This window comes from Ips typographus, linkage group LG5 (genome assembly GCF_016097725.1).
Source record: "Ips typographus isolate SLU linkage group LG5, UJ_Ityp_2.0, whole genome shotgun sequence".
Taxonomy (NCBI): Eukaryota; Metazoa; Arthropoda; class Insecta; order Coleoptera; family Curculionidae; genus Ips; species Ips typographus.
This window is the reverse complement of record NC_138426.1, coordinates 10,038,641-10,058,284: the sequence shown is the minus strand read 5'-3', so window position 1 is coordinate 10,058,284 and position 19,644 is coordinate 10,038,641. Positions and strand designations below refer to the sequence as shown.

Below are 19,644 nucleotides of genomic sequence, written 5' to 3'. Positions count from 1 at the left end.
TACAGAGGGGTAATTTTTGGGACACCTTGTATATTTCAAGTGACAGTCACAAATGACAATTTTTGAGTAGTATTTTTCCAAATTTATTTACTTTTTACTTGCTTTATTATTTACGTTAAAATACAGTCCCTACCAGAAAATTTAAACTTGATGTCTCTAGCAGCTGTTGAGATATCGGTAAAAAAGTATATATGCAACAATTTTTTGAAAATGACTTTTACAGTCAAATTTACAGGCAAGTCAAAATCTCGTGACATTGTTGCCAAAGTAACATTTGTAGTCATTTATTTTAAAAACAGACATTTAACATCATTACAATTCCCAACGTTTTGGCAGAAAAACGCCAATTTATTAAAAAATCAAAAAATAAGTTTTAAAATTGAATTTGACCTCATTTTCAGCATTTTCATGTTCAATTAACCAATTAGGTAATACTGATTAGCTATAACTGTTCAGCAGAGTTGATTGATCGATTGAATTTGATACACTTTATTATTATTATGCTTTGCTGCGTAATAAAACTGTGGTTATGTTGCTTCCTCAAATAAATCTAAAAATAAATAATAAAATTCTTAAATTATTTCTACTTTTTATAAAGTAACATAACGTTGTTATGATACGGTGGCGCCGCTGTCTGAAAGATTGAAATCTAGACGGTTTAGGTTTGGCCATCTCGGAGACCACACTCTCATTGTTTATGGTTAACGCTAGTTAATTTTAAGTCCATAAACAGATATGGCAAATCAGTAATTAAGATAACAATAGACAGAGCTTGTTTGTATGTGTAATCACTGGGTCAAAAACAAATCTGGGATGAAGAAAAGTTATATTTTCTATAGAACCTACTCTTGCTTATAGTATTATACCGTTAAAAATGCAATTATCTATTGTATGGTAGTGAGTCGGTGGGCGGTTTTTGTTCAATGGTCCCATTAACCAACCTTGATTTTTAATCATATTTTTTAGTTGACTTAAAAAACACTGTAAATTGATTGGAATCAAGACCCAATTGACTTTTAAAAATGCTTGTTAAAACCATGGTAATTAACACTTGTGGGACAGGAAATAAGAAAGTAAAGCTCAATCTCTATCTAAATCTAAAATCTCTGAAAGTTAGATGTTCCATATAAAATAATCTATCCTAAAGTATTTTTTACCGTTTTTAGACAATCGGCAACATTGCTAGACCTTTTAGAGGGATATATACATTTTTTGCCACATTTATAAGTGTTTTTAAACATTTCTAGACCCTCTGCAACATTAATAGACAATCTGTAATAATTCTAGGACTTGTGAAGGATTTTTAGACATTTTGCAATATTTCTAAGTTTTCTGCAACATGTTTAGATCTTCTGGAACATTTTTAGCTAATCTACAACATTGCTAGGTCTTTTAAACAAACCCACAGTTGAGTGAGTGAAGTTGATGATGCCTGTCGCATGACGAAACGTCGGACGGCAAATTTGACACCATCATCGTATATTAGTTTTAGGATATCTTTTTAAATAAGGTCAGAAATAAATAGAAACAAAAAATCAAATTTTTTGTTTTAAACTTCTCGTATTGTAATTTCTGAGATCCTTAAACATTGGAAGATCGAATTGAATTGATATTGGTGTCCCAAGTTTCATTATGATCGGTTCATCAGAAGCAGAGCTCTACCATAAAAATGTCCATGTTATTTTGTGTACAAAACTCACATATCATTATGGTTCATATTGGCTTGTAACAAATAGTTTGCTCAATAAGATTCGCCATAAGCGCTACAAAGAACAGCAAGCAAAAATGAACTATAATGACGTTCAATGATTATTTAATATAAAAATTAGCTTAACTTAATTAAGTTGTTAATTAGTTTTTGTACTTTCAGACGTAAAAGAACTCTTTTGATAACACAATCTAACAATTTCAAGAAAACTATCAAAAGTTATTTAAAAAGCAGCATGCAGACTGAAAAAGTCTTGAATGATAAGGACAATTTTGAATTTTGACTTTGAAATAATATAACTTTCGTAATGATGTTTTTTTTAAAAAAATAAACATGTACCATAAAATAAAGACCAAACTAATTTAAGAAAAATACAGAAATGGTTCTAAAACCCAAAAAAAATTGAAAAACAGCTTTGAATGGTTAGGACTTTCTGGAATATTATTATCAGCTTATAAATAGGACTCAATATTTTCAAAAAATCAATATTTTAAACCTGAAATCTACAACTCTTCAACAAAAACTCTGTTAGAGTAGATTGATGATTATGGTTCATATTCGCTTGTAACAAATAGTTTGCTCAATGAGATTCACCATAAGCGCTACAAAGAACAGCAAGCAAAAATGAACTATAATGACGTTCAATTATTATTTAATATAAAAATTAGCTTAACTTAATTAAGTTGTTAATTAGTTTTTGTACTTTCAGACGTAAAAGAACTCTTTTGATAACACAATCTAACAATTTCACGAAAACTATCAAAAGTTATTTAAAAAGCAGCAAGCAGACTGAAAAAATCTTGAATGATAAGGACAATTTTGAATTTTGACTTTGAAATAATGTAACTTTCGTAATGATGTTTTTTTTTTAAATAAACATGTACCATAAAATAAAGACCAAACTAATTTAAAAAAATATATAGAAATGGTTCTAAAACCCAAAAAAAAAATTGAAAAACAGCTTTGAATGGTTAGGATTTTCTGGAATATTATTATCAGCTTATAAATAGGACTCAATATTTTCAAAAAATCAATATTTTAAACCTGAAATCTACTTTAAAAACTGCAAAAAGCTTCAACAAAAACTCTGTTATAGCAGATTGATGATTACGGTTCATATTCGCTTGTAACAAATAGTTTGCTCAATGAGATTCACCATAAGCGCTACAAAGAACAGCAAGCAAAAATGAACTATAATGACGTTCAATTATTATTTAATATAAAAATTAGCTTAACTTAATTGGTTGACAAAAGTTGTTAATTAGAATAGTTTTTGTACTTTCAGACGTAAAAGAACTCTTTTGATAACACAATCTAACTATTTCAAGAAAATTATCAAAAGTTAATGGAAAATAACTATAAAATAATTGAATTTGTCTAAAAATAGCAATAATTGGGACTGAAAAAATGTTGAATGATAAGGACAATTTTGAATTTTAACTTTGAAATAATGTAACTTTCGTAATGATAACTTTGAATGGTTAGGATTTTCTGGAATATTATTATCAGCTTAGAAATAGGACTCAATATTTTCAAAAAATCAATATTTTAAAGCTGAAATCTACTTTAAAAACTGCAAAAAGCTTCAACAAAAACTCTGTTAGAGTAGATTGATGATTATGGTTCATATTCGCTTGTAACAAATAGTTTGCTCAATGAGATTCACCATAAGCGCTGCAAAGAACAGCAAGCAAAAATGAACTATAATGACGTTCAATTATTATTTAATATAAAAATTAGCTTAACTTAATTGGTTGAGAGAAGTTATTAATTAGAATAGTTTTTGTACTTTCAGACGTAAAAGAACTCTTTTGATAACACAATCTAACTATTTCAAGAAAACTATCAAAAGTTAATGCAAAATAACTATAAAATAATTGAATAAAAATAGCAATAATTGGGACTGAAAAAATCTTGAATGATAAGGACAATTTTGAATTTTGACTTTGAAATAATGTAACTTTCGTAATGATGTTTTTTTTTTAAATAAACATGTACCATAAAATAAAGACCAAACTAATTTAAAAAAATATATAGAAATGGTTCTAAAACCCAAAAAAAATTGAAAAACAGCTTTGAATGGTTAGGATTTTCTGGAATATTATTATCAGCTTATAAATAGGACTCAATATTTTCAAAAAATCAATATTTTAAACCTGAAATCTACTTTAAAAACTGCAAAAAGCTTCAACAAAAACTCTGTTAGAGTAGATTGATGATTATGGTTCATATTCGCTTGTAACAAATAGTTTGCTCAATGAGATTCACCATAAGCGCTGCAAAGAACAGCAAGCAAAAATGAACTATAATGATGTTCAATTATTATTTAATATAAAAATTAGCTTAACTTAATTGGTTGACAGAAGTTGTTAATTATAATAGTTTTTGTACTTTCAGACGTAAAAGAACTCTTTTGATAACACAATCTAACAATTTCAAGAAAACTATCAAAAGTTATTTAATAAAAAATGATTTTTATGTACTTGCAGCATGCAGTTAATGCAAAATAACTATAAAATAATTGAAGTTGTCTAAAAATAGCAATAATTGGGACTGAAAAAATCTTGAATGGTAAGGAAAATTTTGTATTTTGACTTTGAAATAATGTAAAGATAATTTCTTTAAAAAATTAACATGTACCATAAAATAAAGACCAAACTAACTTTAAAAAAATATAGAAATGGTTGTAAAACCCAAAAAAAAAATTGAAAAACAGCTTTGAATGGTTAGGACTTTCTGGAATATTATTATCAGCTTATAAAGAGGACTTAATATTTTCAAAAAATCAATATTTTAAAGCTGAAATCAACTTTAAAAACTGCAGAAAGCTTCAACAAAAACTCTGTTAAAGTAAGCATTGAAATAATTGTAAATTGTGTTAAAATTTCAAAAAAAAACACTAATTTAATATAAAAGACAATTATAACTTAAGAGAAAACCATGACTATAAATTAAAAAGGATAAGTTAAGTGAAAATGAAGAAAGTTTCTACACTTTTACTATTATGTGCGTTAAAAGGCAACGTTGCCAAATTGGTTTTAGTAACAGACATTTTCAGAAAGTTTTTTAAAATTTTTGTCAGTTTTGTCAAGTGGTGGTAGTTAGATCATTTTAACTCACAAAAAATGCATCCTACCTGCCTCTCGAGCTGAAAAATGTTATTTCCTCATTGATCGAACTAAACGAAAAAAAGCCGAATTTGAAAATAACCTCCGCGACCGCCTGATTCGTACCCCGTCGATCACTAAGCCGCAGATTGTTACGTCAAAACGGTACGACCATTCCGGGCAAAAATGAGGTCAGTACTTAATTGAGGTCCGGCAATTAAACGGATCGCCTTATCGACTAACTGAACGCGACCAGCGTTCCTATATTGTAAATTAAACGGGACTGAACAAGCAATACGAAGTACTCTCGGGTACTACATGACAGGGAAAATGGCGGCGAGATCGTTCACCCTGTGTTTGCTGTTATTTGTCATCGGGCTGAAAATAACACGCGAAATGCAAACTGCCTCTGGTATGACTAATACAGCGCTGTCGTCTGCATGCACCAATGCTCTCTGGGTGCTTCCTAGATGTTGAGGTGATTTACTGTTGTTTTTTTTTTTGAATGATGAAAATAGGCTTTAAATCCACGGAATTGTCATTTTTTTTTTAAAGCTTATTAGAGCTTGAAAGTGTTAAAACACTTGAAAATATGCTGGAACATTTATGATCTAACCACTTATCCTGAAGTGGATTCGATATTTTCGAGTGTTGTGATCATCTCGGTACATTCCTCGAGCTGCAAAGAGATGAAAGGATGAATTAACGGTCCATTAACTTGGTAAAATGCATAAAGCATCGATTTTGGTACATTCACTTTGAAGGTCGTAGAAAAGTAGGTTTACTTAGCTTAGATATTACTGCATTAAGTTTTTAACAATAATTCTTCTACATTTACATTAGCTACTTACGATAGTTCTTTGAGAAAGCAAGTTTTCCCTAAAGATGCTATGAACTTAATAATTTCCAATAAGAAAAGTTTCAAGGATTTCATTTGAAGATTTTGACATCAGAAGATTGAATGAACTGCAAAAGATTACTAATAATACCAACACACGACAAAATAAAGTTTAAGGTAAGAAATATATAAAAATGTTTAAAAGGGATTTTACTGAAAGAACTATGAGTAAATTGTTAAATTTAGACACATTTTCTCTGCAACAAATGTTGACAAATTTGGAATGGATTGGATGATGTTGTTCTGCATTTTTACTGCTCCTCAAGCCTTCTTTGTTTGAGTTGAGTTTTTATGACGTTTTCCATTATCCCGAAGTTGGAATATTAAAAATATGATATTTGATGGAATTTTGACGTTTCTGACGTTTAAACGAAATTTTTAGCTGTCATTTAAACCAAGTTGGCACGTGTCCAATCAGGACATCGGTCATCTTTAAAGAAACAGAAGAAACATGGCAGGCTGAAGGAATCCGGGAGAGAGAGAGACAATTAAAGAAGATAGGGAAAACGACAATCACAGACGAAAGAAAATGGAATAGGTAAAGAAGAGAAATTTGAAGAAAGTAGAAAAACACAAAATTGAACAATCGGTGGAATCGACTATACATAGCAATTGTAATCCGTTTATACCATTTGCCTACTGATTACGCTTTTTTGGGAGAGTTTACTTCAAAATCTGTATAAGACTATATTCGACTGGAGAAATCGAGTCGACGGATTTGGCAACCCTGCATAGTTCAAACTATGAATTTTTAGATCAACAGAAAGGAAGAGAAGAAATTATTATGGAAATTTTCTTTTGCCCTTTCCTTGTTTCTTTTTATTATCTTTTCTCTTACACTCTTTGTGTATCTTATTCAGTTTTTTGCTTTTCTTAAATTTTTCTTTTCTTGATTCGTTTGTTTGGGTTTTCTAGTTTACTACTTCTTTTTCTTCTGCTGTTTCTTTCCTTTTTGCCAGAGAACGAAATTTCTCAAGCATCTTTTACATTGAAAACCACAAAAAAACGGATTTCTAACTAACAGCTAGAACCAGTAAGTAAATAATAATTTATGAGACAGTCAACAAGTTATACGAATTCCTTAAACAAACAATGAATAATAATTTGTTATGACTAAAAATGCTGGTTTTAGTGTCATTTTAGCCTGAAAAATGAGAAATAATATATAAACTGACTTGAATATTATAAACAGTCTAGAGGAAATGGATAACCACATGAATCAATCATCAAAACCACGAAACGTTCAAAAATTTCTCAAATCCGGGAAACATAAAGAAAGGATTATTTGATCATTGACCCGAATTGGTAGATTTCTGCTTATTTATTGAGTTTGCATGTTGATGTACTAAATGATAGATATATGGATAAACAAATAGTAATAACGTGTATAAATTACGAATATTTGATCCTTGTTGAGCCGTTTTTTTGACAGTTGTCACGTGAGACGTAGGAAGTTTAAAATTAGAACACGTAAATCATGAAGCAAGTTAAACAGTTTTAGTAGTTTGTTGAATTTTTAAAATTTTGAAATAGTAGGAAAGAACATGCAAACCGTTTGCCTGTCATAAACTTACAAATACTGAAAATTCCAATGTTTAATAGTCAATATCTCGAAAACGATAACATTTAGGCCCAATTGTACAATCACAGTTCAGTTGAACTTTTTCATATGAAATGTATTGCTGTCAATATGACTTGAACTAAGTTTAAATGTTGAACCACTGTTGGCTACAACTGGGCCTTAGTAACAGAAAAGATGTCATTTTGGTACATTTTTGCTTCAAACAATTCTCAGTTCGTATGAAAGAGCCCTCTACACTTACACTTTTTCAGAACTGTTTTAAATTGTCAGAGACATCTAGAATCATTTTGAAAGCATCTGAGAGAAATACAAATGCTACTGAAAAACTTCTTAAAAGTATCAAAATCCTCTACAAGTGTCTTAAACCTTCCCAGAGTTGTTTTAAATTGCCATTTTGAAAGTTCCATAGACCTCTAAATGCTATAGAGAACTCTCTAAAAAGTGTCAGAAGCCTGTACAAGTGTCTTAGTCTTAGAGGCCTCTAACAATTTAAAACAACTCTGGGAAGGCTGTGGTAAATGTGCCAAAGACCTCGAAATGCTACTGAGCACATTCTCAAAAACTCCAGAGCCCTCTAAAACTGTCTTAAACCTTCCCAGAACTGTTTTAAATTACCAGAAGCCTTTAGGACCTTTTTAAAAGTTCCATAGACCTCTAAATGCTATTGAGAACTCTCTAAAAAGTGCCAGAAGCCTCTACAAGTGTCTTGAACCTTTCCGAAGTTATTTTAAATTGTTAGAGGCTTTCAGGACCGTTTGGACAGTCCTATAGACCTCTAAATGCTATTGAGAACTCTCTAAAAAGTGTCAGAGGCCTCTAAGACCGTTTTAAATGTACCAAAGACCTCAAAATGCTACTGAGAACTTTCTGAAAAGTTCCTGTCTGTCTTAAACTTTCCCAGAACTGTTTTATATTGCCAGAAGCCTCTAAGATGGTTTTGAATGTGGCAAAACCCTCTAAATGCTACTACAAACTTTCTAAAATGTTCCAGAGCCCTCTACAACTGTTTTTAAACTTCCCAGGGTTGTTTTAAATTATTAGAGGGCTCTAAGACCATTTAGAAAGTGTCATAGACCTCTAAATGTTATTGAGAACGCTCTAAAAAGAGTCAGAAGCCTGTATAAGTGTCTTAGCCTTCCCAGAGTTGTTTTAAATTGTCAGAGGCCTCTAAGGCTGTTTTAAATGTACCAAAGACCTCGAAATGCTACTGAAAACTTTCTAAAATGTTCTAGAGCCCTCTACTACTGTCTTTAAAACTCCCAGGGTTGTTTTAAATTATTAGAGGCCTCTAAGACTATTTGGAAAGTGTCATAGACCTCTAAATGCTATTGAAACCCTTTGAAAATGTGCCAGAGGCCTGTGCAAGTGTCTTAACTCTTCACAGAGTTGTTTTAAATTGCCAGAGGCCTCTAGGACCATTTTGAAAGTTCCATAGACCTCTAAATGTTATTGAGAACTCTCTAAAAAGTTTCAGAATCCTGTACAAGTGTCTTAGCCTTCCCAGATTTGTTTTAAACTGTCAGAGGCCTCTAGGACGGTTTTAAATGTACCAAAGACCTCAAAATGCTACTGAGAACTGTCTGAAAAGTTCCTGTCTGTCTTAAACTTTCCCAGAATTGATTTATATTGCCCGAAGCCTCTAAGATGGTTTTGAATGTGGCAAAACCCTCTAAATGCTACTACAAACTTTCTAAAATGTTCCAGAGCCCTCTACAACTGTTTTTAAACCTCCCAGAGTTGTTTTAAATTATTAGAGGCCTCTAAGACCATTTTGAAAGTGTCATAGACCTCTAAATGTTATTGAGAACCTTTTAAAATGTGCCAGAGGCCTGTGCAAGTGTCTTAAATCTTCTCAGTAAACTGTCAGAGGCCTCTAGGACCATTTTGAAAGTTCCATAGACCTCTAAATGTTATTGAGAACTCTCTAAAAAGTTTCAGAATCCTGTACAAGTGTCTTAGCCTTCCCAGATTTGTTTTAAACTGTCAGAGGCCTCTAGGACGGTTTTAAATGTACCAAAGACCTCAAAATGCTACTGAGAACTGTCTGAAAAGTTCCTGTCTGTCTTAAACTTTCCCAGAATTGATTTATATTGCCCGAAGCCTCTAAGATGGTTTTGAATGTGGCAAAACCCTCTAAATGCTACTACAAACTTTCTAAAATGTTCCAGAGCCCTCTACAACTGTTTTTAAACCTCCCAGAGGTGTTTTAAATTATTAGAGGCCTCTAAGACCATTTTGAAAGTGTCATAGACCTCTAAATGTTATTGAGAACCTTTTAAAATGTGCCAGAGGCCTGTGCAAGTGTCTTAAATCTTCTCAGTAAACTGTCAGAGGCCTCTAGGACCATTTTGAAAGTTCCATAGACCTCTAAATGTTATTGAGAACGCTCTAAAAAGTGTCAGAAGCCTGTATAAGTGTCTTAGCCTTCCCAGAGTTGTTTTAAATTGTCAGAGGCCTCTAAGGCTGTTTTAAATGTACCAAAGACCTCGAAATGCTACTGAAAACTTTCTAAAATGTTCTAGAGCCCTCTACTACTGTCTTTAAAACTCCCAGGGTTGTTTTAAATTATTAGAGGCCTCTAAGACCATTTTGAAAGTGTTATAGACCTCTAAATGTTATTGAGAACCTTTTAAAATGTGCCAGAGGCCTGTGCAAGTGTCTTAAATCTTCCCAGTAAACTGTCAGAGGCCTCTAGGACCATTTTGAAAGTTCCATAGATCTCTAAATGGTATTGATAATTCTCTGAAAAGTGCCAGAAGCCTCTACAAGTGTATTGAACCTTTCCAAAGTTATTTTAAATTGTCAGAGACTTCTAGGACCGTTTTGACAGTTCTATAGACCTCTAAATGTTATTGAGAACGCTCTAAAAAGAGTCAGAAGCCTGTATAAGTGTCTTAGCCTTCCCAGAGTTGTTTTAAATTGTCAGAGGCCTCTAAGGCTGTTTTAAATGTACCAAAGACCTCGAAATGCCACTGAAAACTTTCTAAAATGTTCTAGAGCCCTCTACTACTGTCTTTAAAACTCCCAGGGTTGTTTTAAATTATTAGAGGCCTCTAAGACTATTTGGAAAGTGTCATAGACCTCTAAATGCTATTGAAACCTTTTGAAAATGTGCCAGAGGCCTGTGCAAGTGTCTTAACTCTTCACAGAGTTGTTTTAAATTGCCAGAGGCCTCTAGGACCATTTTGAAAGTTCCATAGACCTCTAAATGTTATTGAGAACTCTCTAAAAAGTGTCAGAATCCTGTACAAGTGTCTTAGCCTTCCCAGATTTGTTTTAAACTGTCAGAGGCCTCTAGGACGGTTTTGAATGTGCCAAAGACCTCTAAATGCATACTGAGCACATTCTCAAAAATTCCAGAGCCCTCTACAACTGTCTTAAACCTTTCCGGAACTGTTTTAAATTGCCAGAAGCCTCTAGGACCATTTTGAAGGTCCCATAGACCTCTAAATACTATTGAGAACAGAGGCCTCTAGAATCGTTTTGAATGTGCCACCGATGTGAATATAATGATATTTATTGATTTTTCTGATGAAATATTTAAACCTTGTAAAGTTGACTTAATAACTAGTTTCTGAAATTATTTAGCAAAAAAGAAAGTGTCATTTTGGTCCATTTTTGCTTCAAACTATTCTCAGTACTTATGGCAAAACCCATTAAGATAGTGGTTTATTTCAAGCAATTTTGAGACAGAAAAATAATGCTGCTTTCTAAAACCTGAAGAAAATGAAATATTTAAGTGTTGACAACTGCTTATGAGTAAATCAATCAAATCAATTTCTTTGACTTCAAACTGCGGTGTAAAATCTGTTTAAAGCGTTAACCCAAAGCCAAATTTAGACAAATTCCTTGAAGCAAAAGTGAATAACGCTCCAAATATAGGACTAAAACAGTATTTAGTCATAAAATTGAGAAAGTTATTTCCAGAAATTTTACTGAGTTACTATAAACACTGTAACGTCATACGCAATCTGGGTTTTCCAGCAAACGAAAAAAAATCACATAAAACAATCATCAAAAAACTCCACGTTTAGCATATAAAATGCAAAAATCTGATTTAATTTAAGTTAAAATAACTAAAAAATATCAAAACTTTGTAGTCATACGAAAGTAAGCGGCTTGTTTACCACTTGCATTCCTGCTAAGCTCATAAATCGTAAATTTGTATGGAACTAATTGGAAAATACACACACAACTAGACCGTATATAAATTTCCATTAAAGATTCCTGTAATTCCTTCCTAATTGGAACATTTCCATTATGACCAATTAGGGTTAAGTTATGCTTGTTGCATCTTCCTATGTATTTTGTGGGAAAGGATGTTTCTAGGTTATTTGCTCCTATTCATTAATATTCCTGGAGCTCTATTGTGTAAATTTCCAACAAAGTGCTTAAAATAACACTTTCTCACACAAGGTTTACTGGTCCAAACTGCTATAAATCAATTTAATGTGCCTAGAAAACAATTGGGTTTAAATTGAGCAATTCCTCCCGCATTGTGGTGACAAGAATTAGGAAAAATGGCAATAAATATCCATTTAGTGTAAATGTTAGGTTAGATGAATCAATTTACTTGATCACAAAATTAATTAAAACAAAATATAACCTACACTGGCGCCTTGTGCGATAAAGACAAGATTACAGATTAAGGTAATAATAGTCTTCAATCATAAACATGAATGGGTGTATAACACCGACCTTATCCAATCCATTCATCGCAATTACTTTCAACGGTAAAATTACTGATAGGTGTGATTATGCTTATTCCCTATAAAGGATAATGAATTGCCAGTCAACGTGTTTGGTGATGACTATATTGAATTGACAGTAACTTATTTGGTTTTAACTAGAACACTGTTTTGATCAGGTTGAATTACCATAAGAAATTCCATTTCGTTACGACACTATATTTGTCAGGATATTTTGTCATGTCTGAATTTCCAAGCAGGTATTAGTTGCAATATGGTATCCGACTGCATTCTAACAGTGGAGAAGTGGTTACTTTCATAATTTAGTTATGCTACTGAATTACAGCGCCCTCTGACTTGTTATGTTAAACTAGTGGTAATTAACACACTAAGTAAGCCAAAAATTACCAATTACCCTAGTTTGATAATAAACTTGCAAATTTATTCAGTAATGATACAAATGTGTAGTATGTACTGAAAAAAATTGTACTACATAACATAACCTAACCCATGTGGACATCCCTGTATACCATAAAAAGTAAATTTTCTTCATATTTCAAAATCAGATTTTCTGGATATTCAGTTCAACATAGCGTTAGAAAATCTGTGTTATATGGAAAAATCAAATCAAATTACGATGACGTCAAAACAAACAAGTAGATTTGCCGGTTATTCCGTTGGTAACAGTGAGCGCTATTGCCGGGTTTGTATACTTTCTGTCAAACTGATTGTTCCAAGATTCTGCTCTTTTCGCAGACAAAACAGTTGGTAGTTTGTGATTGGTCAAAAAAAGCTTGCTACCTTCACTTGACCAATCACAGACCATCAACCGTTTTGAAAGTTATGACAGTAGTCACGTGATACCTACCTACGTTCTATATAATCAGCTAGGCAGCTAAAAAGTGACAGGTCGTCTTAAACCGACAAACTCAAAACTGTCAAAATATAGCTTGTACCCAAATCAAGCTGTAATTTTCTAGAAAAATTTGAAAATTAAAAAATATTTGTTTTTTTCAATCCCAATTAAAGTTTAATGTACTTTTAATCGTTAAATTTAGATGTCTTAAGTTGTTTGTTTAGAATTAATGACAAGTTTGACACTAACAATGAAAAATTTGACAATGACAAGTTTGACAATTCTTTTCCCTATCAAGGAAAATTTTCATTTATGCATAACTGACTTTTGAAAAGTGACGTATTACTAAGGATAAAAAAAACTGTCTTATAGAGCTCTAAAACAACTATTGCAGTGTTGCAGTTATAAACATTTAGTGTTTCACAGCTTTTTGTTTTGATAGGTGTCAACACTGTCAAAATTCAAACCACAGACACATTTGTCACGTGACAGCAATTAGTTAACTGTCAAATTGGCTTCGTCAAGGTGTAAGTTACAACTTTTGTAGCATTTCCAGGTTGTAAATTGCTGTTTTACAGCTTTGTGCCCTGGCCAACTTCTGATGTAGGTATAGGGAGAATCAAACTGCTTTAAGATGACGTCAGAAGTTTATTTGACGTTTCAAGTTGTCAAAATTTGTATAACTAAATTTTTTGAGGCCTCTGACATTTACTAGGTAATTCTAGAAGCATTTGACAGTATTAAAAGGGTTTTTGGATGGTTTGAGGAATTTCTGGAGACTAAAATGTTTTTTTGGTTTCAACACAATTCTAAAGGCATTTGGCAGTTTTAAAAAAAATATTTGGAAAAAATCATTATAAAAGTGTTGACATATTATGGGATCGATTAGTTTTGACAGCTGTCATACGTCAGATGCAAAAACACTGAAAAATATCTGTCACTTTCTTCTAACATATCACGTGACTAGTTGTTGATAAATTCAACGAGCGTCGCATTTTTTTGACAGGAATTTGGAGTAATATTTTTTGACAACTGTCAGAAACGTCAACACTAACAGGTCACGTGACTTTTAATGAATTACCCCAACCATCCCCAACTCGGCTTAATTTTGTCGAAAACGCTCAAAGACCAGTTCGAGTTGTTGCAATAAGGATAATTATAAAAGTGTCGCCATATTGTGGGTTCGATTAATTTTGACAGCAGTCATACGTCAACTGAACGAAAATTGAAAAATAGCTGTCACTTTATTTTGACCAATCACGTGTCTACACTTGCTCCTACATTGACCTACTCCAGTTGATTTTGATCAGCTAAACTGTATCTTGAAACTGCTTTTTTATGCAATTTTTGACAAATGTCATAAACGTCAAGACTACCAGGTCACGTGATTTTAATGAATTTATCTAATGCGGTTTAATTTGGTTGAAAACAGTTTCAGACTTTTGCACATTCCTCTGACAATTTTTGGCAGGTTTTCAGCAGTATTTAGAGATATCTGAAAATTTTCAATTTTTTTTTTGAAAGTTTAGAATAGTTGTAGAAGACTCTAGCAATTTTTGGCAGGAACTTCTGGTATTTTCAAAATTATTTTTGAGGTTTTTGTGAATTTTAAAAAAATCTGGGAAGATTTAGAACATTTGTCGAGACTTTTGGCAATTTTGACAGATTTTAGTAAGGTTTAGAGGGTTGTAGCATTCCCAAAATGATTTTAGAAGCTTGACATTGAAAAAATTTAACTTTAAGACATTTGTAGAGACGTCTAGCAATTTTTAGGACATTATCAGTAGTATACAAAGAACACTAAAAATTCTAAAAATTTCTGGGAGATTTAGAGCAATTTTAGAGTCCTCTGGAAATTTTTGAAAGTTCATCTGCCTCTATTAAAGCACTCTTGGATGGTTTTAGAGGGTTCTGGCAATTTCAAAATGTTTCCAGAAGCATCTGGCAGATATTTAAAGTTTCGTGAAAAGTCTCTGTCAAAAATTGTTTAGTTTTTTTCTACTTCTCTTTGTCAAGAGTTTGTCGTGCAAATTTGTATGGCTTTCACGTCATCCTATTGTTGTTTGATTTTCGTTATAACACATTTACGGTTGCAAACATGTGTATTTTGGTCATTTGTTCTGTTGTCAAAAGTGTCAAACAACAGTTGACAGAGCGGTATTGCCGTATGTTTATGATTAAATAAACTCCAACAGTGTTTTTAAGGTTATGAGCCAGTTTTGATAGCTGAATACGTCACAAAGGACGGTTAGGTAACTAGTCACTAGACAACAAAGGAAATTGTCTTTTATAGCTTTTGTGGCAGTAGACTAGATTATTAGAGAAAGTACAAAACAGTGAAAACAAAAATCAAAAACTACTGAAGAAGTGCGTTTTCAACCTTTACAAGTTGAAGTGACACTCCTAGAGCCCATTGAGTTGTTAAATATAATTTAATAAAAACATATTGTAGCAACTCTTGAAAATTAACCTAAACTTAATGCACTAAATTGAAGTTTAACACACAGTATACATAAATACAATGTGTCTCACAATTGAACTAAGTCGCCTATTGAATTTTGAACAAAGTGGACCACCCTAATGATTTCCTTTATAAAAATCTAATTCAATATTGCTTGCGCAAATAGTCTATTATTACAGACCGATTAAGGATCGTTCATCCTTGGATTAGCATCGAAGAAGGTATCTGGGTATAAAAAAACCGGATATTCAAAAGGTGATTGATGCGACTGTGCAGGAAGTTTACAAATCATCGTCGCAACGATGGCACATGACATTAATATGCATTGGAACGGATTTAGCTTTTGTTTTCCAACAATTTGAGCCCAACAAACGATAATCAGTGCAGAAAAACTCCCAAAGCACCATAATACACAAAAAACAACTTTCAGTTGTGACGTCCTCACAATTTTGTCTGACTTTAGCTATACTTATATCAACCAAAAAAAACCTGAATATTTACACAAAAAATGTATGTTCTTGCATCTAGCAAAACTTCCAGCATCCATTATCATTATACGAATGTGAACGGAAAAGCAGAGATTCAATATTTGTATGAAAGCTCAATCCCTGTGTATTTAAGCCTTTTGGATGTGGAAATAGGTCACATTCGGATTGCTTTCTGCACGTATTCGTTCGATTTATGAAAAATGCTGTAACTGCACCGAAATGTGACACGAAACATTATCGTCAAGTTTAATAAGCACCATATCACTTTCCACACAGTCTTCGGGTTTTATTTGTTTAAGCTTAACAATCACACCTTTGTCATATTATACATATCAGGTAGAATTTTGGGTTCCCAGAAATCTTTAGGACTGAATCGTATATTTTGTGTCTGAAGGAAGAATTGTGTAATATTGTGGGATGACTATGAGAGCTGATAGAGTGGCAGTAAATTTCTGAAAATCAAAAAATTGTTTTTTTTTTATTTGTACAGTTATTTTAACTCCAGTCAACTGTCAAAACCCCTACAGCGCAAAAATACAATAATTGTAATACGCAGATTAGTTGTATGTTGCTAAATTTGACTCTATGGAGCTGTTTTACAGTTATGACAGCTGTCACGTGATGCAAGTAAAGTACTAAAGTGTTCCTGAACATTTCCCAACTGTCAAATTTGGATTCATGGAGCTATAAACACCAGTTCCAGTATAATTCATCAAAATTAGCAACTACTTTTAATTCTATAGTTTCGGGTAACTGGTAAACGGGTTCCGACAGTTTTGACAGCTGTCACGTGACGTAAGAAAAGTATAAAAGTGTTCCTTAACGTCACAACTGTAAAATTTGGCCCAATGGAGCTGTCAATGTTGCCAGGTCTACTGTTAAAACGGTATATCTACCGTTTTTGTGGTTCTTCTACCGTTCTCCTGCTTTTATTTTTGTAATCAATCTAACGTTTTATTTTGTAGTGATTTTCAGGTTATTGGATAGAAAATTTAATGAGAATTCCAAAAATGTGCTTAAAACAGTAATTTTCTCACTCCAAGTAGGTTTTAGAGGCGATTTTGTCTCTGTCTTTTGGAATTGTGTTTGTGGCAGTTCAATCTGAAACACCGCTTTTCTCACTGATTGTACTGGTTTTTTCAGGTTATTGTATAGAAAATTTAATGAGAATTCCAAAAATGTGCTTAAAACAGTCATTTTCTCACTCCAAGTGGGTTTTAGAGGCGATTTTGTCCCTGACTGTCTTTTGGAATTGTGTTTGTGGCAGTTCAATCTGACACACTGCTTTTCTCACTGATTGTACTGGTTTTTTCATGTTATTGGATAGGAAATTTAATGAGGATTTGAAAAATGTGCTTAAAACAGTAATTTTCTCACTCCAAGTGGGTTTTAGAGGCGATTTTGTCCCTGACTGTCTTTTCAAACTGTGTTTCTGGCAGTACAATCTTAAACACCGCTTGTCTTACTGATTGTACTGGTTTTTCAGGTTATTATATAGAAAATTTAATGAGAATTCCAAAAATGTGCTTAAAACAGTCATTTTCTCACTCCAAGTGGGTTTTAGAGGCGATTTTGTCCCTGACTGTCTTTTCAAACTGTGTTTCTGGCAGTACAATCTTAAACACCGCTTTTCTTACTGATTGTACTGGTTTTTTCAGGTTATTGTATAGAAAATTTAATGAGAATTCCAAAAATGTGCTTAAAACAGTCATTTTCTCACTCCAAGTGGGTTTTAGAGGCGATTTTGTCCCTGACTGTCTTTTCAAACTGTGTTTCTGTCAGTTCAATCTTAAATACCGCTTTTCTCACTGATTGTACTGGTTTTTTCAGGTTATTGGATAGAACATTTAATGAGAATTCCAAAAATGTGCTTAAAACAGTCATTTTCTCACTCCAAGTGGGTTTTAGAGGCGATTTTGTCCCTGGCTGTCTTTTGGAATTGTGTTTCTGGCAGTACAATCTTAAACACCGCTTGTCTTACTGATTGTACTGGTTTTTCAGGTTATTATACAGAAAATTTAATGAGAATTCCAAAAATGTGCTTAAAACAGTCATTTTCTCACTCCAAGTGGGTTTTAGAGGCGATTTTGTCCCTGACTGTCTTTTCAAACTGTGTTTCTGGCAGTACAATCTTAAACACCGCTTTTCTTACTGATTGTACTGGTTTTTCAGGTTATTATATAGAAAATTTAATGAGAATTCCAAAAATGTGCTTAAAACAGTAATTTTCTCACTCCAAGTGGGTTTTAGAGGCGATTTTGTCCCTGACTGTCTTTTGGAATTGTGTTTGTGGCAGTTCAATCTTAAACACCGCTTTTCTTACTGATTGTACTGGTTTTTTCATGTTATTGGATAGGAAATTTAATGAGGATTTGAAAAATGTGCTTAAACAGTCATTTTCTCACTCCAAGTGGGTTTTAGAGGCGATTTTGTCCCTGACTGTCTTTTCAAACTGTGTTTCTGGCAGTACAATCTTAAACACCGCTTTTCTTACTGATTGTACTGGTTTTTTCAGGTTATTGGATAGAACATTTAATGAGAATTCCAAAAATGTGCTTAAAACAGTCATTTTCTCACTCCAAGTAGGTTTTAGAGGTGATTTTGTCGTTGACTGTCTGTTTGAACTGTGTTTCTGGCAGTTCAAACTTTGACACCGCTATTTTCTCTGACTGTACCAAATTTTGAATCGGAAATGTAATTAAAATTCCAAAAATGTGCTTAAAACAGTTTTTTTTTAAACTTTAAGTTAGTCATGTGACTGCCTAGCTAAATTAATTATCCTCTAACAGTTTGCAAAACGGGACCTGTTTCTTAGATTTATGACAGTTACTTGAACAATTATCACGTGACCGTTTAGCTAAATAGTGTTCTAAACCACGTGATAACTGTCACTAACATAAAATTGTGCTAAAAGGTGGAAACATCAAGGTTTAGAAAACTTTTCTTGTAGTATTTGATATAAAACCTGTTTCTGGGATTTTAGGATAGATACCGTTTTTTGACCGATTAATCAAGATTCAACAGTCCAAGAAATCCACTTTGTTGATGAGGCTTCTTTAATGAATTATAAGTAACTTAGCAATATTGGTTCATAAAAACAAAAAACCAAATGTTTGACAAAAATTTAATCAGTAAGCCCAAATATCAGAAAAAAAGTTTTGATCAATTAAATATTGACATTTCTTATCCAAAAAAATTGAGTCCTCATTTTTTTTAATATTGCAACATTAAAGTTTTTTCTTAGTTTCTGTCTATTTCTCTTTTCTTTCCCAGGTTCTCTACATTGTTTGTTGTTCTGTTTTATCTGTTTCTAACCTAAATAGAAAATAAACAGCAAAATTGAGAAGGAAAGAAACTATCAGGAAACAGAAAGAGAGAGGAATAGTGAGGATACAATAGGTTAGGAATGGCAAAGCATGAACAAAAAGGCAAACAGAAGGAGAGACGAGTTAGAGAAAGACTCTGTGCAACACAATAGATAAAGAAAGAGAGGAAACGCAATATAACATATTTATTATAAAATTACTCAACTATTATTTTATTAATTAATTTATTATCAAAAATCAAAAAAAAATATGATCTTCCACCTAGTTCAAGTCATAATAAATTTCAATAAACATTAAAAACAAGAACAATAAATAATACAGTTTATAAAACAGTTATGACACACAAACTATAGTAATCAACAAGCATGACGTCATAGAATCCAATGGTTCGTCGATTACATTAATGCATCTGCACGCGCTGCACCCTAATTGCCCTTTTGTCATGGTCCGGATACGTTTGACGGTAAGTCGGTCATAAACAAACATTTTACATGTACAACCCTGTCCATATGTCGTAAATAGTTCGGATA

At 32.5% G+C, this 19,644-nt stretch overlaps 1 protein-coding gene across 5 annotated transcripts in view; it reads right to left on the bottom strand.

Moving 5' to 3' along the window:
* Dg (Dystroglycan) overlaps positions 1-19,644 on the bottom strand; it is a 57,677-nt gene that overhangs the window by 25,988 nt on the left and 12,045 nt on the right. The window contains exon 1 of one of the 5 annotated variants that reach the window (XM_081980509.1): positions 4,845-5,095. The exons of the other annotated variants lie outside the window; for them this stretch is intronic. The gene's annotated coding sequence lies outside the window, so the exon portion shown is untranslated. Of the gene's footprint in view, positions 1-4,844; positions 5,096-19,644 lie in introns of those variants that run through there. 5 annotated transcript variants of the gene reach the window in all.